Here is a 25,898-nt window from a genome sequence, read left to right as displayed (position 1 = left end):
CATCCTGCATAAAATGTGGTTGTTAGACAGCAGCTGTGTCTGACAGGGTTCTTCCCTTCTGCTTTGCATACACAGGAGGCATCTCCTGGTGTCTCGTTTCTGTGGGGATTGGCTCTTCACTGAGAGAGTCGTTCACCATTGGAATGTGCTGCCCAGGGAGGTGGTGGAGTCCCCATCCCTGGAGGTGTTCAAGAGGGGATTGGATGTGGCACTTGGTGCCATGGTTTAGACATGAGGTCTGTGGTGACAGGTTGGACTTAATGATCTTTGAGGTCTCTTCCAACCTTGGTGATACTGTGATTCTGTGAATGGAATGGAATGGAATGGAACGGAACGGAACGGAACAGAACAGAATAGAATAGAATAGAATAGAATAGAATAGAATAGAATAGAATAGAATAGAATAGAATAGAATAGAATAGAATAGAATAGAATAGAATAGAATAGAATAGAATAGAATAGAATAGACCAGGTTGGAAGAGACCTTTGAGATCATGAAATACAGCCTATCACCCAACACTGTCTTATCAACTAAACCATGGCACCAAGCACCCCATCCAGACTCTTCCTAAACACCTCCAGGGATGGTGACTCCACCACCTCCCTGGGCAGCACATTCCAATGGCCAATGTCTCTTTCTATGATGAACTTATTCCTAACCTCCAGGCTAAACCTCCCCTGGTGCAGCCTGAGACTGTGTCCTCTTGTTCTGGTGCTGGCTGCCTGGGAGAAGAGACCAACCCCCACCTGGCTACAACCTCCCTTCAGGTAGTTGTAGAGAGCAATAAGGTCACCCCTGAGCCTCCTCTTCTCCAGGCTAAGCAGCCCCAGCTCCCTCAGCCTCTCCTCACAGGGCTGTGCTCCCGACACCTCCCCAGCTTTGTTGCCCTTCTCTGGACACCTTTCAGCATCTCAACATCTTTCCTAAACTGAGGAACCCAGAACTGAACACAGGACTCAAGGTGTGGCCTAACCAGTGCTGAGCACAGGGGGTTCTAACCTGTTAGCTCTGAGTTCAGCTCATCAATTTGTTGTGAAGTTTGGTGTCCAGGAAAGCAGTAACTTATGGTCACATAGTCACATATCAAGATAACTTCCTAGAGTGGCAGCAAGAGCGGCAAACATGGCAACCTTGGGGTCCTGGCTTGGATCAGGAGCAGTGTGGGCAGCAGGAGCAGGGATGGAATTGTGCCCTGCACTGGGCACTGGTGAGGTCTCCCCTCCAGCACTGTCTGCAGCTCTAGGCCCTCACTGCAAGAGAGATCCTGAGGTGCTGGAGCAGGTCCAGAGGAGAGCAACCAGGCTGGGGAAGGGACTGGAGGGAAAGGCTGCTGAGGAGGGGCTGAGGGAGCTGGGGGTGTTCAGCCTGGAGAAGAGGAGGCTCAGGAGGGACCTTATCACTCTCTGCAACTACCTGAAGGGAAGCTGTAGTCAGGTGGGGGTCAGGCTCTGCTCCCAGGCAGCTTGTGGCCAAACCAGAGTGCATGGCCTGAAGCTATGCCAGGGGAGAGTTAGGTTGGAAGTTAGGAAGCACTTCCTGATGGAAAGGGGAATCAGACCCTGGGATGGACTGCCCAGGGAGGTGGTGTAGTTGCCATCCCTGGAGGTGTTTAAGGCAAGAGTGGATGTGGCACTCAGTGCCATGCTCTGGTTGGTGTGGTAGGGTTGGGTCCTAGGCTGGGCTGGATGATCTCAGAGGTCTATTCCAGCCTCAGTCATTCTGTGATTCATGGATGTCCATGCTGTTGGCTACTGGAGGAATGGATTGAGAATCAAATTCCAGGCACGAGCCTAGAAGTGAATTCTCAGTAGATGAATTACTTCCTTGTCAGGCAGTGTGTGACAGATGTATGTAAATCAAGAAGACTTAACCAAAAGGGGAAAAAAACCCCAATGTTTCTGTGTGCTTTGATAGTTCAGTGTGTTTGATAGAATATCCCTCAGCAAGGGCTGCCCAAACACTCTCCCTGGCAACCTGCAGGTATGGAGTTGAGGACATTCTCATGGAAATGCATTAAGGAAGAGAAGAAACATCTTGAGTTTGCTAGCCCAGAGTTGGTTACACTCTGCCACAAGGTGAAGTTAACTTTAAGCCCCCTGGCTTGGAGGCTGTATCCTCTTACTGCCACTCTAGTAGAACAGTTAGCCTGACTTCTGTTGGAATTGTCCTTGTGGGTCTTTGTGCTGTGCTAGCCTCACTCTTCTAAGGGCACAGAGAAATGCATTTCTTTAATGTGGCATACAAGAGTGCTGAATTCAACACAAGACTTCAACCAGTTTGGGGCTCCCCAGTTCAAGTTCAGAATATTCTCCCCAGTTCAGCTCTCCAGCTCCCCAGCTCAGAATATTCTATTCTATCTTTGAGGTCCCTTCCAACCCTGACAATTCTGGGATTCTATGCTGTCTAACCCCTCAGAATGCTGATGAGGTGAAGCAGGGGTAGATTAGAACAGTGGAATATCATGGAAGGAAGATCAAGTACTTGAGGGGATTACTTTTTATACCTTTTCAATGTGAAAGCAGTCTCAAATGACCTTAGCTGAAGCCCTGCACAGCATTGGTGATCGGGGTGGGCGGGAAAACAATGTTTGAAAACACTCCAGGAAAGGAAGGCAGAAAGGAGCCTGGGCAAGGAATTTGAATGAAGCAGGTGCAGACTGCAAGTCTGTGGAGCTTTTTCTTCTGGCACACTTGCAGTCATGCCTCTCTCTCAGGATTCCCTGCCAGCAGGGCAGATCTGCAGCTGGGAGTCTCCAGGAGCCATGAAGCCAAAGGCACTTGCACAGCCACCCTGTTCTCTCTCCTTTTTATCCTTTTTAAGTTCTGAAGACTGCAGTGCCCTTCTGCAGCTCTCCTGGCACCCCCTGAAGCCTCTCTCCATTCCAGGCGTTTTAGCAAGGTGCATTTTATTACTGTCCAAGTCAGTGCTGCTCAGCTGGATGTGAATTCACAGGCTGTGTGAACTTCAAAGGACTTCAGCCAGACTTAGGCTGAGAGCTGGGCAGGGAGAAATGGAATGAAATCCAACAAGGGCAAAGGGAGAGTCTTGCACCTGGGAAAGAACAACCCCAGGGAGCAGGAGAGGTTGGGGACTGAGCTGCTGGAGAGCAGGGAAGGGGAAAAGGACCTGGGGGTCCTGGTGGATGGGAGGTTGACCATGAGCCAGCAATGTGCTCTGGTGGCCAAGAAGGCCAATGGCATCCTGGGGTGGATTAGAAGGGCTGTGGTGAGTAGGTGGAGAGAGGTTCTCCTCCCCCTCTTCTCTGCCCTGGTGAGGCCACATCTGGAATCTTGTGTCCAGTTCTGGGGCCCTCAGCTCAGGAAGGACCTCAGGGAACTGCTTGAAAGAGTCCAGCACAGAGCCACAAAGATGCTGAAGGCAGTGGAACATCTTCCTCATGAGGAGAGCCTGAGGGAGCTGAGGGCTCTGGAGCTTGGAGAGGAGGAGCCTGAGAGGTGACCTCATTGCTGTTGCTAAAGCTGTGCAGGGGGAGTGCCCAGAGGCTGGAGCCAGGCTCTGCTGGGGGATGCCCAATGCCAGCACAAGGGGCAGTGGGGGAAGCTGAGGCAGAGGAAGTGCCATGGAAACAGGAGGAAGAATTTTTTCCCTGTGAGGGTGACAGAGGCCTGGAGCAGGCTGCCCAGGGGGGTTGTGGAGTCTCCCTCTCTGGAGATCATCAAACCCCACCTGGATGTGTTCCTGTGTGACCTGCTGTGGGTGATGCTGCTCTGGCAGGGGGGTTGGACTGGCTGAGCTTTTGAGGTCCCTTCCAGCCCCTAACAGCCTGTGACCTGTGTTGATTTATGCAACTTGGAAGCTGATGCAGCTCACCTCACAATGGTTTTAAATGTGCACTTCTCATGCATGGAGTGAGGGAAGCTCTGAGCAGGCAGCACCTGCTCAGGTGAGCTCCCTTTGGCTGTGCTGTGGGGTGAGGAGCCTGTCTCCACCATCAAGACTTATGAATTAGGAATGACTTGTTAGAGACAGCTTTGGTTATTCTGCTGCAGATGGGATGAGAGAGAAGCTGTCTGAAGTGGGGAGGAGTGAGGCCTAGCTGGACAGGGTGGGAAGAGGTGGAGGATAGTGGCTGTGGTTCAAGGTCTTTCTTTTTCATTAAAGAAGCCTACCTTAGAGCTCAGAGACTCTTCCAGGATGGGGTGAACAAAGGAGCTTAATGACACTCATCTATCAGCTGTCCACATCTTCAGCTTTGAGATGTTTCTATTCCCAGAGCCCCTTGCCATGACAAGGCTAATTGTGTAATTATAATGCTATGCCCCTCCTGATGTGCTCACACTGGCAAGGCCCAGGCCTGAGGGCTGTGATAATTATCACTGCAAGCAAGTCCATTAGCATCCTGCAGTTTGCTGCCAAGAGCCACTTGCTGCCTTCCCTGTCTTGGAGCAGCCAATCCCAGGACGAGGTGCTGGGACAGGGGAAAAACCCCAGTGTGGAGAGACTGTTTGCAAGGGCCTGTGGTGACAGGACCAGGAGCAATGCCTTCAAACTACAGCAGAGCAGATTGAGATTGGATGTGAGGAAGAAGTTCTGCACCACGAGGGTGGTGGGACACAGGAAGAGGTTGCCCAGGGAGGTGGTTGAGGCTCCATCCCTGGAGATACTCAAGGTGAGGCTCAACGATGCTGTAGGCAACCTGATCTAGTTGGGGATGTCCTTGCTGACAGTGGGGAGGTCAGACTGGATGATCTTTGGAGGTCCCTTCTGGCCTGGACCATTCTGATTCAGGTTGGACTCGATGATCTTTGAGGTCTCTTCCAACCTTAGTGATACTGTGATACTGTAATACTGTGATTCCATGATCATACAAACTCACTCCTGCAGCTCCCTGGAGGGGGGCACTCTGCTTAGAGGCAGAAGCCTCTGTGCCACGTGCAGGCTCCCACTTTATTAATCCTGGAAACACAGAATCACAAAGTGGTCTGGGCTGGAATGGACCTACAAATCTCATCCAGTCCAACTCCCTCTGCAGTCAGCAGGGACATCCCCAACTAGGTCAGGTTGCCCAGAGCCCTCTCCAGCCTCACTGTGAATATCTCCAGGGATGTTTACATAATTTCATTGCCACATCCTAGTGACCCTTAGATCTCCTCTGTTCACTGATCACACACTCACCATGCTCTGCAGGTGGTTTTCCAGCCTGCTGTCCTCATGCTTCACAACGCTTCAATGAATCACAGAAAACATCCACTTGGAAGAGACCTCCAAGCTCATCCAGTCCAACCTCCCACCCAGCACTGCAGGCTCAACACCAAACCATGTCCCTAAGCACCAGCTCCAAGGCTGCTGCAACACCCCCAGGGATGGGGACTCCAGCACTGCCCTGGGCAGACCATTCCAATGGCTGAGAGCCCTCTCTGGCAGGAAATATTTCCTAGCATCCAGCCTCAGCCTCCCCTGCTGCAGCTTGGAACCATTTCCTCTGGTGCTGTCAGACTTCCCCAAGTGATAGCTGCAGTTCCTAGGGGACTGTAGCTGGTTTGCCAATTCCTGAGTGGTCAGTTCGGTGATCTGGAGTACAGGGCAGAAGGCTTGGTCCTTCCAACTCATGATACGGCTTAACTGTTCTTGCCAGTATCCACCATGGACCTGTAGAATCACAGAATTGTCAGGGTTGGAAGGCACCTCAAGGATCAGCCAGTTCCAACCCCTCTGCCATGGGCAAGAACACCTCACACTACAGCAGCTTGCTCACAGCCACATCCAGCCTGGCCTGAAAAACCTCCAGGCGTGAGGCTTCCACCACCTCCCTGGGCAACCTCTGCCAGTCTCTCACCACCCTCATGGGGAACAACTTCTTCCTAACATCCAATCTCAATCTCCCCACTTCTAGCTTTGCTCCATCCCCCCCAGTCCTATCACTCCCTGACACCCTCAAAAGTCCCTGCTCAGATCGATCTGGGTGCATGCTGGTATGCTGAGACACAGGCTCTGTGCCTGCTGACTCTCTCCTTGGCTTGGTAGTTGCTACGGCTGGAAGTCATTCTTCAGATAAATAAGGGAATTGGATCCTATTAAAAAACAGTGGCACCATTTGTGTGCCTGGTGGGGTTCCTTGTTGGGCACAGCGTTTCATTTCACCTTCTCCTGCATGGCTGTGTACCTCTGTGTGGAGGCTTGTGTGTGTCGTTTGTCACCAGCATTGAACGGAGTTAGTAACTTCTTTATCTCTTCTGCCAAGCCCAGCTCTGCACAAAAGAAATGTCCTGTAAAAAAAGCATTGGCATTCAGGAGCACACAGTAAAGCTCACCAACTTAAAAGTTGAACAAGGTTGGTTTGTTTTCCCCTTTCCTTCATCTCAGACCAAAATGTCCCTCCCTCTTTCTCTGTAGTCTTGCCCTTTGCTTTCTTTACTTCTCTCTTTTACAGTGTTCTCTGTCAGTCTCTGTTTCCTCTTGCTCTTTCTTCAGTCTCATTCTTCATTCTCATGCTCTGGCTGCTTGGCTCCCTCTAGCTGGTCCCTGCTCAGCACTCTGAGAGAGTGTGGGAGCATCCTGCCTACCACCTACTAAAGCTTCTGTGTTGTTGCATCTCAATACAGGAGTTGCAGACAGCCTCAGTTTCTTCATTTGGCTCATAGTAATACATTTGGGGTTGAGGCTTTTAATACAGCTAACTGATGAGCCTCATGTCCAGTTCTGCATCCAGTTCTGGAGCCTCTATTACAGGAAGGATCTGGAGGTGCTGGAAGGTGTCCAGAGAAGGGCCACGAGGATGAGCAGAGGGCTGGAGCTGCTCTGCTCTGGAGACAGACTGAGAGAGCTGGGGCTGTTCAGTCTGGAGAGGAGAAGGCTTGAGAGCAGCCCTGAAGAAAAGGCCATTGGGGTGCTGGGGGATGAGAAGCTCAACATGAACTAGCAGTGTGCACTTGCAGCCCTGAGAGCCAAGCAGAGCCTGGGCTGCAGCAAGAGAAGTGTGGCCAGCAGGGCCAGGGAGGGGATTCTGCCCCTCTGCTCCACTCTGCTGAGACCCCACCTGGAGCACTGTGTCCAGTTCTGGAGCCTCTATTCCAGGAAGGATCTGGAGGTGCTGGAAGGTGTCCAGAGAAGGGCCACGAGGATGAGCAGAGGATGCTCTGGAAACAGACTGAGAGAGTTGGGGTTGTTCAGTCTGGAGAAGAGAAGGCTCTGAGGAGACTTAATTGTGGCCTTCCAGTATCTACAGGGGGCTACTTTTTAGGGTGTCAGGGAGTGATAGGACTGGGGGGGAATGAAAAAACACTAGAAGTGGGTAGATTGAGATTGGCTGTTAGGAAGAAGTTGTTGCCCATGAGGGTGGTGAGAGACTGGCAGAGGTTGCCCAGGGAGGTGGTGCAAGCCTCATCCCTGGAGGTGTTTGCAGCCAGGCTGGATGTGGCTGTGAGCAAGCTGCTGTAGTGTGAGGTGTCCCTGCCCATGGCAGGGGGTTTGGGACTGGCTGATCCTTGAGGTCCCTTCCAACTCTGACACTTCCATCATTCTCTGATTGTCTGTGCTATTCTGCTTTGTGGGGGAGGGACATTTGAATCTGGAAGATAGCCTCAGGACCACAGGAACAAAAATCGTAGATTGGTCCATGTTAAAAAAGGCAGACATCTCTCTCTCCAGCTGTGTGCTCTGTCCTCTGATTCTCTAAGGCTCTTCTGGCAGCTGTAATAACTCCACTCTGATAGCCTTTGAGTTGTTTATGGTCTTTAGTGGTGCATGTGTATGTATTTGGTGGTTAGCTCCAGAGCTGGGTGGAATGACTCACTCTTTGAAGGTGACTCTCTCTCAACTGACTGTGCTGCCTGGAAGACATGTGTGGGCTAACCTTGTAGCTCTCTGACAGCTTAATTTACAGAGGGATAAATGTTAAGGGTGCAGGTGATGACAAGGACACAGAGGGAATCTGGGACATAGCAGGTAAGGGATAAGTTAAGGTTGGAATTGCTAACACAAGTGTGGTTGGGTTTGTTTTCTGCACAGTGTGCAGGGTCCTGTGAGTGAGGATGTTTGCAGCTTGCCAGTGACCTGGAGAGGCTCATTGTGGGTAGTAATGATTCTTTCTCCAATCTTAATCTGGCTCCTTCTGGATTATCACAGAATAAGCCAGGTTGGGAAAGACCTCCAAGATCACCAAGTCCAACCTATCCCCCTACACCATCCAATCAACTCACCCATGGCACTGAGTGCCTCATCCAGGCTGGTTTTAAACACTCCCAGAGATGGTGACTCCATCGCCTCCCTGGGCAGCACATCCCAATGGCCAATCTCTCTTTCTGGGATGAATTTCTTCCTCATAACCAGTCCAAACCTCCCCTGGTGCAGCTTGAGACTGTGTCCTCTCCTGTCATTGGGTGCCTGGGAGAAGAGCCCAACTCCCACCTGGCTGCAGCCTCCCTTCAGGTGGTTGTGGACAGCAATAAGGTGTCCCCTGAGCCGCCTCTTCTCCAGGCTTATCTGGGCTTTCTCTTCCATTCTCCTTAAAGCTCCAACATCCCTCAAAACAGTTTCATGGTTCATGGCTGCCAGAAAAGAAGAGGAGGCAGATTTTTCCCCAGATTGTTTTAAAAGGCATAGAAATGAGTAATTTATTGCACAGAGACAGACAATTTATTGTTTATTTGAGTGAAAGGTGCACTGAGCACTGACATTTGTGGGGTCTCTGACACTGGGGACCTGCCAGCTGCAGGCTACCAAAGCAGGCTGGCCTGGCCTGCACTGGTTAGGCCACACCTCAAGTCCTGTGTCCAGTTCTGGGCCCCTCAGTTTAGGAAGGAGGTTGACTTGCTGGAAGGTGTCCAGAGAAGGGCAACAAAGTTGGTGAGGGGCTTGGAACACAGCCCTGTGAGGAGAGGCTGAGGGAGCTGGGGTTGCTTAGCCTGGAGAAGAGGAGGCTCAGGGGAGACCTTCTTGTTCTCTACAACTACCTGAAGGGAGGTTGTGGACAGGCAGAGGTTGGTCTCTTCTCCCAGGCAGCCAGCACCAGAACAAGAGGACACAGTCTCAGGCTGTGCCAGGGGAGGTTTAGGCTGGAGGTTAGGAGGATGTTCTATACAGAGAGAGTGATTGCCCATTGGGATGTGCTGCCTGGGGAGGTGGTGGAGTCACCATCATTGGAGGTGTTCAGGAGGAGACTTGTTGGGGTGCTTGGTGCCATGGGTTAGTTGGTTGGGTGGTGTTGGATGATAGCTTGGACATGATGATCTTGAAGGTGTCTTCCAACCTGGTCTGGTCTATTCTATTCTATTCTATTCTATTCTATTCTATTCTATTCTATTCTATTCTATTCTATTCTATTCTATTCTACTCTACTCTACTCTACTCTACTCTACTCTACTCTACTCTACTCTACTCTACTCTACTCTACTCTATTCTATTCTATTCTATTCTATTCTGTCAAGCACCCTGAGCAGCACTGGCAGGGGGGTGGCAAACATTAGATTTTTCCCTGGCAATCCCCAACATACAGGCTCGGGAAAGCATGATTGAAAACCACTCCTAAATCAAATTAAGATATTGTAGGAGCACCTAGCAGGGTCTGTCAGGATTCCCATTATGAGCCCATATTTTTCAGGTTTATGACTCCACCATAAAATTTTTGCTCAGGATTGTGACTTGGCATAAAATGTCTCAGCCCAAAGCATTTTTTGGTTATTATTATTCTTCAAGAAATATGTCTGTTTGGCTATTTTGAAGTTGCTGGAGTTCAGAAACAAAAGCTGGGTTTCTGCCTATATAGACCCATGAATGAAAATGCATTTTCCCCAGGGAGTGCCTTTCTTTCAGCTGTGTGTTTTATAGCATAGCTTATCCTGCTTGGAAAGCTACAAAAATGGAAGGCCAAGGCATTGGTGTTTAAAGCTACAGCTCCCCCACATATCCCAGGCACTGATATAGGCTGGGCAGGGACTGGCTGAGAGCAGCCCTGAAGAAAAGGCCTTGGGGGTGCCGGGGGAGGAGAAGCTCAACAGGAGCCAGCAGTGAGCACTTGCAGCCCCGAGAGCCAAGCAGAGCCTGGGCTGCAGCAAGAGAAGTGTGGCCAGCAGGGCCAGGGAGGGGATTCTGCCCCTCTGCTCCACTCTGCTGAGACCACAGCTGCAGCTCTGGGTCCAGTTCTGCAGCCTCTATTGCAGGAAGGACCTGGAGGTGCTGGAAGGTGTCCAGAGAAGGGCCATGAGGATGAGCAGAGGGCTGGAGCTGCTCTGCTCTGGAGACAGACTGAGAGAGTTGGGGTTGTTCAGGCTGGAGAAGAGAAGGCTCTGAGGAGACCTTCTTGTGGCCTTCCAGTATCTGAAGGGGGCTCCAAGAAAGCTGGGGAGGGACTTTTGAGGGTGTCAGGGAGTGATAGGTGTGGGGTGAATGGAGCAAAACTAGAAATGGGTAGATTGAGATTGGATGTTAGGAAGAAGTTGTTCCCCCTGAGGGTGGTGAGAGACTGGCAGAGGTTGCCCAGGGAGGTGGTGGAAGCCTCATCCCTGGAGGTTTTTCAGGCCAGGCTGGATGTGGCTGTGAGCAAGCTGCTGTAGTGTGAGGTGTCCCTGGCCATGGCAAGGGGGCTGGAACTGGCTGATCCTTGAGGTCCCTTCCAACCCTGACAACTCTGTGATTCTATGATTTTTGCAGAGTACCACAGTATGCATGTGCCCCACAAAAACCTGCCCATAAACCCACCGAAGTGTCTTCAGCAAATGCTGCAAGGCCAATTTCCAAAGGCTTCTGGGGAAAGGGTGGAGGTGTCCTAAGGGTGTGCCCCTAGCTGAGTGCTCTCAGCTAGACCTCAAAGCTCTCCTGTGCAATCCAGTGCTCAGCACAAACCCAGTAGACTTTTGTATGATGAAAAAGAACTGGTCTGGTAGAGGGGAAGGCATATGCTTGGCAGGAGCTCTTCCAGATGAAAGCTGTGGTCATAAGTTTGAGATCAAACCTATCAGATGTCTGTTAGCAGAAGAGTTGCTGACCATGTCTCAAATCCAAATGTATCTTAAAAACCCCCAACATAGCCACTCCCACTGCTGCTCTGTCCAGGTAGGAGTCAGCAGCAGCATCATTCTGAAGTCTATTGTCTCCTTGTCCTAGCATGGATCAGGGGCCCCTGAAAAAAGTACCAAACTGCCTGTCACTCCATATCACACAGAATCATGGAATCACAGAATCAGCCAGGTTGGAAAAGACCTCAGAGATTATCAAGTCCAACCTGTTACCTAACACCTCCTGACAACTAAACCATGGCTCCAAGTGCCACATCTAAGCCTTTTTGATTACCTCCAGTGATGGTGACTCCACCACCTCCCTGGGCAGCACATTCCAATGGCCAATTACTCTTTCTGGGAAGAACTTTCTCCTCACCTCCAGCCTGAACTTCCCCTGGCGCAGCCTGAGACTGTGTCCTCTTGTTCTGGTGCTGGTTGCCTGGGAGAAGAGACCAACTCCCACCTGGCTACAACCTCCCTTCAGGTAGTTGTAGAGAGCAATGAGGTCTCCCCTGAGTCTCCTCCTCTCCAGGCTAAGCAACCCCAGCTCCCTCAGCCTCTCCTCCCAGGGCTGTGCTCCAAACACCTCCCCAGCTTTGTTGCCCTTCTCTGGACACCTTCCAGCAATTAATCATCTTTCCTAAACTGAGGGTCCCAGAACTGGACACAGGACTCAAGGTGTGGCCTAACCAGTGCAGTGTACAGGGGTAGAATGACCTCCCTGCTCCTGCTGGCCACACTCTTCCTGATGCAGGCCAGGATGCCATTGGCCCTCCTGGCTGCCTGGGCACACTGCAGGCTCATGTTCAGCCTACCATCAACCAGCACCCCCAGGTCCCTCTCTGCCTGGCTGCTCTCAGCCACTCTGACCCCAGCCTGTAGCACTGCCTGGGGTTGTTGTGGCCAATGTGCAGCACCTGGCACTTGGATGTGTTCAATCTCCTGCCCTTGGACTCTGCCCATCTCTCCAGCCTGTCGAGGTCCCTCTGCAGAGCCCCTCTACTCTTAATGCAGTGTGAGAGGGGAGGGGGCAGTTCCACGTGCCTGCTGGCACTGTTTCAGGTGCCATGGCAGCCCTCAGGCCTGCAGGGTCATCGGCCAGCCAGAAGTCATTAGTCACTGCCCTCCCCCTCTCCTGCAGCCCATCTGTTTCTGTCTAGCCTGGTTGTGCAAATTAGCTCTCAGCATGCAGCAATTCCCGCTGCAGTTTGGGTTTCTTGCTTTATCCCGTGGCCTTCCTGCTTCTGTATGCTTTGCCCTTGCCTGTGGGCCAGAGGAAAACCTTCACTGCTTCTATTTTTATTTGCTGCCTGTCCAGGTTAACAAACAGAAGGGATCCTGATCCACAGGGTGCATGACTGAAAACTGAAGTCCTGCAGCAGATTAATGTCTCCTGATTAGAGAAGAAATAGGATTAGGTTATGTATCTGAGAGAAATGTGGCCAGCAGGGCCAGGGAGGGGATTCTGCCCCTCTGCTCCACTCTGCTGAGACCACACCTGGAGCACTGTGTCCAGCTCTGGAGCCTCTATTCCAGGAAGGATCTGGAGGTGCTGGAAGGTGTCCAGAGAAGGGCCATGAGGATGAGCAGAGGGCTGGAGCTGCTCTGCTCTGGAGACAGACTGAGAGAGTTGGGGCTGTTCAGTTTGGAGAAGAGAAGGCTCTGAGGAGACCTCCTTGTGGCCTTCCAGTATCTGAAGGGGGCTACAAGAAATCTGGGGAGGGACTTTTGAGGGTGTCAGGGAGTGACAGGACTGGAGGGAATGGAAAAAGAACTAGAAGTAGGTAGATTGAGATTGGATGTTAGGAAGAAGTTGTTCCCCATGAGGGTGGTGAGAGACTGGCAGAGGTTGCCCAGGGAGGTGGTGGAAGCCTCATCCCTGGAGGTTTTTCAGGCCAGGCTGGATGTGGCTGTGAGCAGCCCACTCTAGTGTGAGGTGTCCCTGCCCCTGGCAGGGGGGTTGGAACTGGCTGATCCCTGAGGTCCCTCCCAGCCCTCACAATTCTGTGATCCTGTGATTCTATGTGGAGAAAGTATTGAAGCATAAGTGACCTGTGGAGAAAGAACTAAAACATAAACTTCCAGAAGGGGACTTGAAATGTCAGCAAGTACCTGAATTCCTGTGGGTTTGGGAGTGAAGATGGTTTGAGAGGCAGGAGTCACTAGAGAAGGAGTTTGACTGTGAGCAGACTGGAACAACCAAGTGCAATTCTGTGAGTACTGGGTGCCAGTGATTTTCACAGAGTCACAGAATCATTTAGGTTGGAAAAGACCCCCAGGATCTCCAAGTCCAACCCAGATCCCTACTCTGCAAGGATCACCCCTAAACCCCAAGCACCACATCCAAACCACCTTCAAACACATCCAGCCTTGGGGACTCCACCACCTCCCTGGGCAGCACATTCCAAGCCCTGACCACTCTGGATGGGAAAAAATTCTTCCTCTTGTCCAGTCTGAACCTGCCCTGCTGCAGCTTGAGGCTCTTCCCTCTTCTTCTATGGCTAATGACCTGTGAGAAGAGACCAGCACCAAGCTCTCCACAAACTCCTTTCAGGGAGCTGTAGAGAGCCAGGAGGTCTCCCCTCAGCCTCCTCTGCTTCACACTAACCATCCCCAGCTCCTTCAGTTGCTCTTCATCACATTTCTTCTCCAGGCCCTTCCCAGCTTCCTTGCCCTCCTCTGCACTGGCTCCAGCACCTCCACATCTCTCTTGTCTTGAGGCGCCCAAAACTGGACACAACACTCGAGGTGTGTCCAGTTTGCTTTCCTTAGGGTCAGAAATGCTACTTACATGCAGGTAAGCAAAGAGAGCACTTGGTGTGTCTGAGCTGGAACCAATATTGGTGATTCTTGATGCCATCTTTTGGTGATTTTTGTTTGCTTCTTTCTTTGCTTACAGGGTTGGGTTTTTTTACACACTTTCATATTTGAATCAACACTTGCAGTTGAGTTTAAACTCCACCAGCCAGCTGGCTTTTGGTAGGCAGGAATTGTTGTTAGCCCTAAGCAGAAGCTCTGACTTGCCCTGTTCTGGATAGCAGTGAAAAGCCTCCCCTGGTAGGCAAAAGGTGAGATCAGATTGCAACAGGTGCAGTGGTTTGGGGGTATTGCAAAGCCCATCACAGGAGAAGAGATGAGGTGTTTGGGTCTGTTTGGCTGAGCTAAATGAAGCTTTGTATGCAGAGTGCTAGCTATAGAAATACCTAAGAGGAAAACCAGGGAGGGAGGTAAAGGACAAGACTGACATGAGAATGAATGAGTCTTAACTGGCCATGAATAAATTGAGAGTGGAGATTGGAAGAAGTTTATTATCCCCTGTGAGTGGTAAGGCTCTCCAAACTAGTAGCAAGAATGGAATCTAAACCTAATGAATGACTTTTAAGATGGAGCCTGATAAGGTTATGAAACAGATTTGCACTGAAGAGCACAGTTGCTTTTCAGGAGCGGAAGCTGATGACACAGTTGCCATTAGTTCCCTGTTTCAGAGCTGAGCAACAGGGCAAGGACAAACAATGAGGCAGAGCATTCTCAGGCTTTGCTGGGAGAGAGCCCAGCCCTGCAATCTGGAGCAGACACAGATCAGGTTTTGCTTTGCACTTTGGATTGCTCCTTGGGTTTTTATCCTGCTTCTTACTTTCTCACCTTACTAATTCCTCATTCACATTAAAGCAGGTTCTGATTCCATTAGCTGAGCTGAATAATGAATGCATCACTCTGAGTTCTCACTGAAATCAGCAGGCCTATTCATGCAGTGATGATGCTGTCCATGGGAGTAAACAGATCAGAATCAATCTTCTGGCTTCAACCTGCTTCACCCTCAGGAAAAAAAGAAGAAGGGAAAAAAAGGTTTCACCTCAGATTTAGTTTTTTCCCCCACCACTTGCCTTTGCCTAGAGCTTGCTACCAGTAATTCCTGGTAGGTGTACAGTAGGTGGAAAAACAAGCACAATTGAATTATGTAATGAAGAGTTTATTGCATGTAAATAGCAGTGCTCTGTCTCATGCTGGGGACTAATGACCTGCAGCATTTCTTGTGCACAGCTGGCAGGGTGGGGAACAGCTGGGAGAGCACAGTCTTTTATTTTGGCTGTCTTTAAAACTGTTCAGAGCTCACCCACCTGGACAATATTTTATTGAAGAGAGAATGCATCCCACGTTCTCTGACTCTTTTCCTATCTATAGAATCACAGAATTGTCAGGGTTGGAAGGGACCTCAAGGATCAGCCAGTTCCAGCCCCCCCTGCCATGGGCAGGGACACCCCACACTACAGCAGCTTGCTCACAGCCACATCCAGCCTGGCCTTAAACACCTCCAGAGATGAGGCTCCTACCCCCTCCCTGGGCAACCTTTGCCAGTCTCTCACCACCCTCATGGGGAACAACTTCTTCCTAACATCCAATCTCCATCTACCCACTGCTAGTTGTGCTCCATTCCCCCCAGTACTATCTCTACCTGACACCCTCAAAAGTCCCTCACCAGGTTTCTTCAGATACTGCAAGGCCACAAGAAGGTCTCCTCAGAGCCTTCTCTTCTCCAGACTGAACAGCCCCAACTCTCTCAGTCTGTCTCCAGAGCAGAGCAGCTCCAGCCCTCTGCTCATCCTCATGGCCCTTCTCTGGACACCTTCCAGCACCTCCAGATCCTTCCTGCAATAGAGGCTCCAGAACTGGACACAGTGCTCCAGCTGTGGTCTCAGCAGAGTGGAGCAGAGGGGCAGAATCCCCTCCCTGGCCCTGCTGGCCACACTTCTCTTGCTGCAGCCCAGGCTCTGCTTGGCTCTCTGGGCTGCAAGTGCTCACTGCTGGCTCCTGTTGAGCTTCTCCCCCTCCAGTACCCCCAAGGCCTTTTCTTCAGGGCTGCTCTCCAGCCAGTCTCTGCCCAGCCTATATTGATGTCTGGGGATTGCCCTGACCCAGCTGCAGGACTTTGCCCTTGGTCTTGTGGGAACTCATGAGGTTGTCATGGGCTCAGCTCTGCAGCCTGTCCAGGTCCCACTGGATGGATGCCTTCCCTCCAGTGAGGCCTTTCAACTCTTTTTGATATTCAGACCTTCACATCCTTTTGGGCTACCAGTATTTACAGAATAATGCCTTCTGGTTTATCTGCCACAGTTCTTGCCTCTCACCCTTTTGTTCTGAGTTCTTTTCCACTCTGCCTTTTCACAAATGCTGCTAGCTGCCTTCTCCTCTGTAGTCTTTCCAGTTTTCACTCTTGCTTGACTTTCGTGCCCATGTGCTGTTCTGTGTGCAGGGACTGGAGGGAAAGTCTTATGAGGAGACACAGAGGGAGCTGGGGGTGTTCAGCCTGGAGAAGAGGAGACTCAGGGCAGATCTTGTCACTCTCTACAACTACTTGGAGAGAAGTTGTAGTCAGGTGGGGGCCAGGCTTTGCTCCCCAACACCTTGTGACTAGACCAGAGGGCATGGCCTGAAGCTGTGCCAGGGGAGAGTTAGGTTGGATGTTAGGAAGCACTTCCTCATGGAAAGGGGAATCAGACCCTGGGATGGACTGCCCAGGGAGGTGGTGGAGTTGCTGTCCATGGCGGTGTTGAAGGCAAGATTGGATGTGGCACTCAGTGCCATGCTCTGGTTGGTGTGATGGGGTTGGGTCCTAGGCTGGGCTGGATGATCTCAGAGGTCTATTCCAGCCTCAACAATTCTGTGTGACTCTCTGATTCTGTGTCTAATCCTGTTCATAATGCTATGCTCTGTACAGCATCCCTGGAGGTTTTTCAGGCCAGGCTGGATGTGGCTGTGAGCAAGCTGCTGTAGTGTGAGGTGTCCCTGGCCATGGCAGGGGGTTGGAACTGGCTGATCCTTGAGGTCCCTTCCAACCCTGACAATTCTATGATTCTATATGTTATATTAAACTCTTATCTCTTTACCTCACCCCTGGGTTTGGTGTGTTACACTTCCCCTCACTTTTGTGTTGGGCAGCAGGGAGCTTATCCCTTGCACTAAACCATCACACTCTGCTTTCTCCTTCCTGCTGCCCATCAGTGTTCCCAGAGGCAATGCTGTTGCTCCCAGCCCTGTGCTCTCTAACACAGGGAGGTTTCAGTCCCTGGCAGCTCTTGCAGAGGTTATACTTCTGTGCAAGGTGGAAGGTATGAAATAGGCTTCCTAAAGCTGAGGGATTTTGGGGTTGGGTTGGGCTGAAGTGCTCCCTGCTTCTTTATTGCATTCATCAGGCATCCTTTTGTGAGCAGGCTCCTAGCCAGGCCAAATTGGCTTTGAAGTCAGTGGAGCTTCACAGAGTGGTTCTGCCTGAAGGGCTGGGCTGCAGGGGTTTGCCATGGTAGCTGGCTGAGCTACTTTTTCTTTACATCTGTTTCCTATGAACATGAAGAGAAAGAGTGAATGAAAAAGACAAAGGAAATGGAAAAGGAAAAGCAAAAGCAAAAGAAAGAGAAAGAAAAGGAAAAAAAAGGAAAAAGGAAAGAGAAAAAGAAAACAAATGAGAAAGAAAAAAAGGAAAAGGGAAAAGGAAAAGAATAAAGAAATGGACAAAGAAAACTGAGGGCCCCAGAACTGGACACAGCACTCCAAGTGAGGCCTAACCTGTGCTGAGTACAGGGGCAGAATGATTTCTCTGCTCCTGCTGGCCACACTGTTCCTGATCCAGGCCAGGATGCCATTGGCCTTCTTGGCCACCTGGGCACACTGCTGGCTCATGTTCAGAGCACAAATGTTTTAACAGAAAGCAGGACAAAGATGGTTCCAAACTTACATGGAGTGGACACCTCCCTGCATGGATTTCTAGCTGATCTACAGAAGTAGCCAGACCTCCGTTGTCTCTTTTGGCTACTGCAATAATTCACCACAGGAAAATGGAATGTATATACTGTGCTCTGTCCATCCAAAGCAAAGAGCTTGCTAGCAGGACACTGTAGCTCTCAATGTCACTTCACTCCCCCTGAGGGCACAGCATTTTGCTCCCCAGTGTAATCCTTAACCAGTGAAGAAAGTTTCTCTCAGCTTGTATCTCACATTTTGACTATAGCTTAAGCAGAGCCCCAAATCCATCTCTGACACAGTGTGCTGCAGTGCCTTTGCCCCCAGCTGTCATGTTTATTGGGTGGGGACCCAGGGTTCATTTTGTTGGCATGAAACTTTTAACTCTCTCATTTAGAAGGCTGACTTTGGCTTAGAATGGTTCTTCCTGGGGGCTTCAAGCTAGGGAAGAGCAGATTTAGACTGGATCTTAGAAACAAGTTCTTTGCCATGGAGGTGGTAGAGCACTGGTTGCCCAGGGAGGTGGTTGAGGCCCCATCCCTGGAGATATTCAAGGGTAGGCTGGACAGAGCTCTGGGCAACCTGATCTACTTGGGGATGTCTCTGCTAACTGCAGAGGGGTTGGACTGGCTGATCTTTGGAGGTCCCTTCCAACCCAGACCTGATATGGGTGGAATCCAACAGGATGGCATTCAACAAATCCAAGTGCCAGGTGCTGCACTTTGGCCACAGCAACCCCATGCAGAGCTACAGGGTTAGATTCTGCTCTAGACTTCCTATGTGACTTTGGACAGTAGGTTGTGCTTTTCTGCCCCTCAGTTTGCTGTCCACTCAATCTGAATAAGCAGAGTTTAGAATCTTTCATCTAATCCTGCCAGTTGAGTACAGAGGGAAGACCTGCAGATAGAAGGCTACCAAGAGATGAGGGCAGTTGCAAGATGGGAAGGTCGTGAGTTCAAGCCTGCAGTGGGCAGTAGTGGCCTCCCTCCTCTAGTCATGAGGTCTGTGGTGACAGATCGGACATGATGATCTTTGAGGTCTCTTCCAACCTTAGTGATAGTGAATACTGAATGGGGATGTCCCTGCTGACTCCAGAGGCGTTTGGACTGGATGAGCTTTGGAGGTCCCTTCCGGCCCAGCCCATTCTGTGACTCTATGATCATCACAGAGTTAAGTGGTGGTCAGTGAGTGATTTGATGAGCCAGGCTGAGTTTGGAAGCAAATTGCAGAAAATGCTGAATAGAGCAGCAATCTGTAAGGCAAGCAGGCTTTTGACCCTTTGGCTAATGCAGTCCTAAGTGAGACCAAATTTCTCTGTTATCTGTCTCTGACAAGTGAGTCCCAAGGGCTTGCTCTGTGGAATAGAATCATGTCTCAGATGTGAGGTTTTTTTTCAGTGGCTTGTGGATCTGTCCAGTCCAGCTGCTGATTTGTGTTTCTGTAAAGGTCTCCAGGGTGGCTTGCATATGGTTCCACCCTCTGTGGAGCTGGTCTCTCTTTGACTTCCAGTCTTTACCTTGGCTGCTGCGCAAATGGCTTTAAGGAGGTGATGAAAAACAGATGGGGAAGATCCTTTTGCCTGTCAGAGTTGGCCAGTGACCAGGATTTTAACATCTGCAGAAGGAAAAAGTATGCTTTCAAAGAAAACCTGCAAAAATGCACTTGGCAGGTTTCACTGTGAGGGAAACTCAAGCAAGTCTGTTTAAAATACATTCCCCTCATAGCTTTGCTTTCTTGTCTGGAAAGTAGGCTGTGGTCTGCCAAGTGTGGCATATCACAGTCTCACAGTATCACCAAGGTTGGAAGAGACCTCAAAGATCATCAAGTCCAACCTGTCACCACAGACCTCAGGACTAGACCATGGCACCAAGTGCCACATCCAATCCTCTCTTGAACACCTCCAGGGATGGGGACTCCACCACCTCCCTGGGCAGCGCATGCCAATGGCTAACAACTCTCTCAGTGAAGAACTTTCTCCTCACCTCCAGCCTAAACTTCCCCTGGCACAGCTTGAGACTGTGTCCTCTTGTTCTGGTGCTGGTTGATAGAGAGAAGAGACCAACCCCTTCCTGGCTACAACCACCCTTCAGATAGTTGTAGACAGCAATGAGGTCTCCCCTGAGCCTCCTCTTCTCCAGGCTAAGCAACCCCAGCTCCCTCAGCCTCTCCTCACAGGGCTGTGCTCAAGGCCTCTCCCCAGCCTTGTTGCCCTTCTCTGGACACCTTCAAGTCTCTCAATGTCCTTCTTAAACTGAGGCTGGACACAGGACTCAAGGTGCGGCCTAACCAAAGCAGAGTGCAGGGCACAATGACTTCCCTGCTCCTGCTGGCCACACTATTCCTCATGCAGGCCAGGATGCCATTGGCCTTCTTGGCCACCTGGGCACACTGCTGGCTCATGTTCAGGCAGCTGTCAATCAGCACCCCCAGGTCCCTCTCTGTTTGGCTGCTCTCCAGCCACTCTGTCCCCAGCCTGTAGCTCTGCCTGGGGTTGCTGTGGCCAAAGTGCAGCCTCTGGCACTTGGACTTGTTGAATGCCATCCTGTTGGACTCTGCCCATATCAGACCATACCTGCTTGTGACATATATACCTATTGTAATAGCAATGAAATGTGATTTTAAAAGAATATATAATTGGAGGAGCTTTCTGTTGGCATGGGGTGAGGGTTGGAACTGGAGAATCCTTGGGGTCCCTTCCAACCCTGACAGTTCTGTGATTCTGTGATGTGCTTGACTGCAACACGAGCAAGGAGGTGCTTTTAACACAGAAATAAGCTGTTGCAGCTTTCTTTAAGCAGCAGCTGCCTTTAATGCTTGTTAATAGTACACCATCTGATAAGAAACTGATAGTTCCACTCTGTGTTTTCTCAGGATAAGGTGTCACCTTATGATTACAGGAAGAGATGTGTCAGAACACTATAAAATCATATACAATTGAGGGGAGGGAGAGAAGTAAAGAACTGTTGCAAGCTGTTAAACATGTCTAAAGGATCACTATCAGGATTTCACCACTGATGTATGCCAGAAGAGTGGTTGTGGTTGCATCCAAATCAGCTGGGGGAAACAAACAAACCTGCATTTCTGGTCTGGGGAGGCTGAAACCCAGAGCTGCTGTGCAGACTGGTGCTGTGCAGGGCTGGCTCATTCCCAGCTCCTAGAAGGCATTTAGCACCCATGTGCCCCAGAGCACACTTACCTCTGATTTTATCACAGGAGCACAGGGTCACAGGATGTCAGGGGGTGGAAGGGACCCAAAGAGATCATTGAGTCCAAGCCCCCTGCCAGAACAGGACCATACAATCTAGCTCAGGTCACAGAGGAATGCATCCAGAAGGGCCTTGAAAGTCTCCAGAGAAGGAGACTCCACAACCCCTCTGGGGAGCCTGTTCCAGTGCTCTGTGACCCTTACAGTAAAGAGTTCGCCCTTATGTTGAGGTGGAACTTCCTGTGCTGCAGTCCTGCTCCTGTCCTTGAAGTCCTGATGGACACATGGGAGCCCAAGTGCATTAGAATGCTTGCAGTAGGTTGCAGGAGCTGTTTTGCTGTAGCTTATCCTCATAACTGCCTTATAGCTTCCTAGCCTGTGGAGTGTTTTTTCTGGTGCATCCCTTGGCCTTTCCTTTTTTAAAGTGCATGTGCAAGCACATTTCTGTGTCCAGTTCTGGGCCCCTCAGTTTAGTAAGGAGGTTGACTTGCTGGGAGATGTCCAGAGAAGGGCAACGAAGTTGGTGAGGGGTTTGGAACACAGCCCTGTGAGGAGAGGCTGAGGGAGCTGGGGCTGCTTAGCCTGGAGAAGAGGAGGCTCAGGGGTGACCTTATTGCTCTCTACAACTACCTGAAGGGAGGTTGTAGACAGGCAGAGGTTGGTCTCTTCTCCCAGGCACCCAGCACCAGAACAAGAGGACACAGTCTCAGGCTGCACCAGGGGAGGTTTAGGCTGGAGGTTAGGAGGAAGTTTTACACAGAGAGAGTGATTGCCCATTGGAATGGGCTGCCTGGGGAGGTGGTGGAGTCACCATCACTGGAGGTGTTCAGGAGGAGACTTGATGGGGTGCTTGGTGCCATGGGTTAGTTGATTAGGTGGTGTTGGATGATAGGTTGGACAGGATGATCTTCCAACCTGGTCTATTCTATTCTATTCTATTCTATTCTATTCTATTCTATTCTATTCTATTCTATTCTATTCTATTCTATTCTACCTCTTGGTATTTTTCCCCAGCAATTTCACATGACATTCCTGAATATGTTTCCCTGTTTCTTGATGTGCTCTGTTGCATGCTATGATGAATCTACCTGAACTGGAAATCTGCAGAACCAGAAGCAGAAAGACCATTGCATTGCAGAGGCTTTTCCCTATGTGCCAGCTGTGTGCCTCCTGCTTATGTAGTATAGGAATTATGCTAGAGAAGGATGGATAATGGCTTGCAACTGGCTGTCCATGGGTCCATGTCCCAGGGGAGGCCAGGGACAAGCGGAGTCCCTCAGGGATCAGTCCTGGGACCAGGCTTGTTCAACATCTTTGTGGGTGCCATGGACAGTGGCACTGAGTGCACCCTCAGCAAGTTTGCTGATGACACCAAGCTGTGTGGTGCAGCAGACAGGCTGGAGGGAAGGGAGGCCATCCAGAGGGACCTGGACAGGCTGGAGAGGTGGGCACAAGCCAACCTCAGGAGCTTCAACAAGACCAAGGGCAGGGTCCTGCAGCTGGGTCGAGGCAATCCCAGGCACAAATCCAGGCTGGGCAGGGACTGGCTGGAAAGCAGCCCTGAGGAGAGAGCCTTGGGGGTGCTGCTGGAGGAGAAGCTCAACAGGAGCTCTCAGTGTGCACTTGCAGCCCAGAAAGCCAATCACATCCTGGGCTGCATCAGGAGAAGTGTGGCCAGCAGGGCAAGGGAGGTGATTCTCCCCCTCTGCTCAGCTCTGCTGAGACCCCACCTGGAGTACTGCCTCCAGTTCTGGAGCCCCTGTTACAAGAGAGATCTGGAGGTGCTGGAAGGTGTCCAGAGAAGGGCCAGGAGGATGAGCAGAGGGCTGGAGCACCTCTCCTGTGAGGACAGACTGAAGGAGTTGGGGCTGTTCAGTCTGCAGAAGAGAAGGCTCCCAGGTGACCTCATTGTGGCCTTCCAGTATCTGAAGGGGGCTACAAGAAGGCTGGGGAGGGACTGCTCAGGATCTCAGGGAGAGCTAGGACCAGGGGGAATGGAATGAAGCTGGATGTGGGGAGATTGAGGCTGGAGGTGAGGAGGAAGTTCTTCCCCATGAGAGTGGTGAAGCCCTGGAATGGGTTGTCCAGGGAGGTGGTTGGGGCCCTGTCCCTGGGGGTGTTTAAGCCCAGGCTGGCTGAGGCTCTGGGCAGCCTGATCTAGTGTGGGGTGTCCCTGCCCATGGCAGGGGGGCTGGAACTAGATGATCCTTGTGGTCCCTTCCAACCCTGACTGATAGTATGATACAACTATGAACTGACTTCCAATCACATGAAGTCATCTGGAACTTCCAGGAAAGGTAACCTCAAGACCAGTTTTTGTTTCACAGTCAGTTTGTGAGCAGAGCTTGTGAGGATCTGCTCTCTAGTTTCAAATTCTCCAGGCTGAACACCCCCAGCTCCCTCAGCCTGTCCTCAGAGCAGAGCTGCTCCAACCCCCTGATCATTTTTCTGGCCCTCCTCTGACCCTGCTCCATCAGTTCCAAGTCCTTCCTGTGTTGAGGGCTTCAGAGCTGGACACAGCACTGCAGGTGAGGTCTCAGCAGAGCAGAGGGGCAGAATTCGCTCTCTCCATCTCTGCCCTGCAGCTTTGGATGCAGCCCAGGCTGCCTTTGGCCTTCTGTGCTACAAGCAGTCCCTTTTTGTTTACATTAACCTGAAAATTAGTGCAATAGTCAGATTTCACACAAAAAAATTCACCTTTGTGATTATCTGAGAGTATGATTATTGCCATAGCTTCATAAATGGCACCAGTCAGCTGGCATACAGTAACCAACTCTATGCTTGCTTGCTTTGCACAGTAGTGTGGTTAGGGAAGGCCCCTTGGGGGTAAACTCTTTAGATAAAGGTGATCCATGCTAATCAGGTTTATTCTGTGATCTTGGACTGTAGCAAATGCAGAAAATGCTTTGTCAAGTCTGAGAAATGATAATATCTGTCTAAATAAATGTGGAATACGGAATCACAGAACTGTCAGGGTTGGAAGGGACCTCAAGGATCAGCCAGTTCCAACCCTCCTGCCATGGCCAGGGACACCTCACACTAGAGCAGATTGCTCACAGCCACATCCAGCCTGGCCTGAAAAACCTCCAGGGATGGTGTACAGAGCATAACACCATTATGAACAGAATCAGACACAGAATCACCACCTCCCAGAGCAACCTCTGCCAGTCTCTCACCACCCTCAGGGGGAACAACTTCTTCCTAACATCCAATCTCAATCTACCCTCTCGTAGCTTTGCTCCATTCCCTCCAGTCCTATCACTCCCTGACACCCTCAAAAGTCCCTCCCCAGCTTTCCTGTAGCCCCCTGCAGATACTGGAAGGCCACAAGAAGGTCTCCTCAGAGCCTTCTCTTTTACAGACTGCACAGCCCCAACTCTCTCAGTCTGTCTCCAGAGCAGAGCAGCTCCAGCCCTCTGCTCATCCTCATGGCCCTTCTCTGGACACCTTCCAGCACCTCCAGATCCTTCCTGCAATAGAGGCTCCAGAACTGGACACAGTGCTGCAGGTGGGGTCTCAGCAGAGTGGAGCAGAGGGGGAGAATCCCCTCCTGGCCCTGCTGGCACAAAGCTGTGATGCAGTTAACTATGCCTCATAGCCAGAGGTCTCAGGCTGCATGGACATACTTCTGTTTCCATCTCAACCATTTATTAAAATCTCATTATCTCTCTGTTCCCCTCAGGAGCAGTGCTTGGCAAAGTCAGAAGCACCTGAGCCAGCTACAACACTCACAAATACTGTGAGCAGCAATGATTAGAAACACAGCTATGCATTAGATAGTTGCAGCAGCCTTGGCTTTGCAGATGCAGCTGACTCAGACCAGGCATCGTTTCTGGCTGATTGTTGGTTAATGAAGCCACAGAAACACAGCAGAAGCAGACAGCAGAGGCTTTATAATTGATAATCTAATCTTTCCCTGCCCTGAGAGACACCTAATGAGTTGTTTAGAGCCCAACAGCACCCCTGAAGTTTGTTAGGAGCAGCAGGTATTTTGTGTTTTAGCTTCAGCAGGTCTGTAACTGACTGCTTTGTCTAAAGTTTCTGACAGGAGGTAGAGGCTCAGGAGCAGAACACACATCTCAGTGTTGGTGTCTTGGCACACTTTCTAAATCAGAATCCCTGGCTGAGTGTGAAGGACTTCTTTTGACTTGTTAGAAAGAAAGAAGAAAAAGTCAGAAACCCCCCAAGCCCTTCATTTCAGACATCAGCAGTCTCTAGAAGAGCCACACTTGTTGCTGTGCCATAGAGCAAGTCTCCTAATTCTCCTTCAGGCCTGCTGCTGTGCCTGGGTACCATATTGTTAGGGGTTGAATCACAGTATCACAGCATCACCAAGGTTGGAAGAGACCTCAAAGAGCATCGAGTCCAACCTGTCACCACAGACCCCATAACTAAACCATGGCACCAAGTGCCACATCCAATCCCCTCTTGAGCACCTCCAGGGATGGGGACTGCACCACCTCCCTGGGCAGCACATTCCAATGACAAATGACTCTCTCCGTGAAGAACTTTCTCCTCACCTCCAGCCTAAACCTCCCCTGGCACAGCTTGAGACTGTGTCCTCTTGTTCTGGTGCTGGTTGCCTGGGAGAAGAGACCAACCCCTTCCTGGCTACAACCTCCCTTCAGGTAGTTGTAGAGGGCAATGAGGTCTCCCCTGAGCCTCCTCTTCTCCAGGCTAAACAACCCCAGCTCCCTCAGCCTCTCCTCACAGGGCTGTGCTCAAGGCCTCTCCCCAGCCTTGTTGCCCTTCTCTGGACACCTTCAAGTCTCTCAATGTCCTTCCTAAACTGAGGGGCCCAGAACTGGACACAGGACTCAAGGTGTGGCCTAACCAGTGCAGTGTACAGGGGCAGAATGACCTCCCTGCTCCTGCTGGCCACACTGTTCCTAATGCAGGCCAGGATGCCATTGGCCTTCTTGGCCACCTGGGCACACTGCTGGCTCATGTTTAGGCAGCTGTCAATCAGCACCCCCAGGTCCCTCTCTGTTTGGGAGTTCTC

At 50.9% G+C, this 25,898-nt stretch overlaps 1 protein-coding gene across 4 annotated transcripts in view; it reads left to right on the top strand.

Annotated features, from left to right (window-relative positions):
* The window catches only part of ERBB4 (erb-b2 receptor tyrosine kinase 4), a 979,801-nt gene that overhangs the window by 827,300 nt on the left and 126,603 nt on the right, over positions 1-25,898 (top strand). The gene's annotated exons all lie outside the window — the stretch shown is intronic.

The sequence above is a fragment of the Melanerpes formicivorus genome, unplaced genomic scaffold (genome assembly GCF_026170545.1).
Source record: "Melanerpes formicivorus ecotype bairdi unplaced genomic scaffold, bMelFor1.0.p_v2 SCAF_52, whole genome shotgun sequence".
Lineage (NCBI taxonomy): Eukaryota > Metazoa > Chordata > Aves > Piciformes > Picidae > Melanerpes > Melanerpes formicivorus.
Note: the sequence above shows the minus strand (reverse complement) of the source record. Positions and strands in the feature narration are given on the sequence as shown.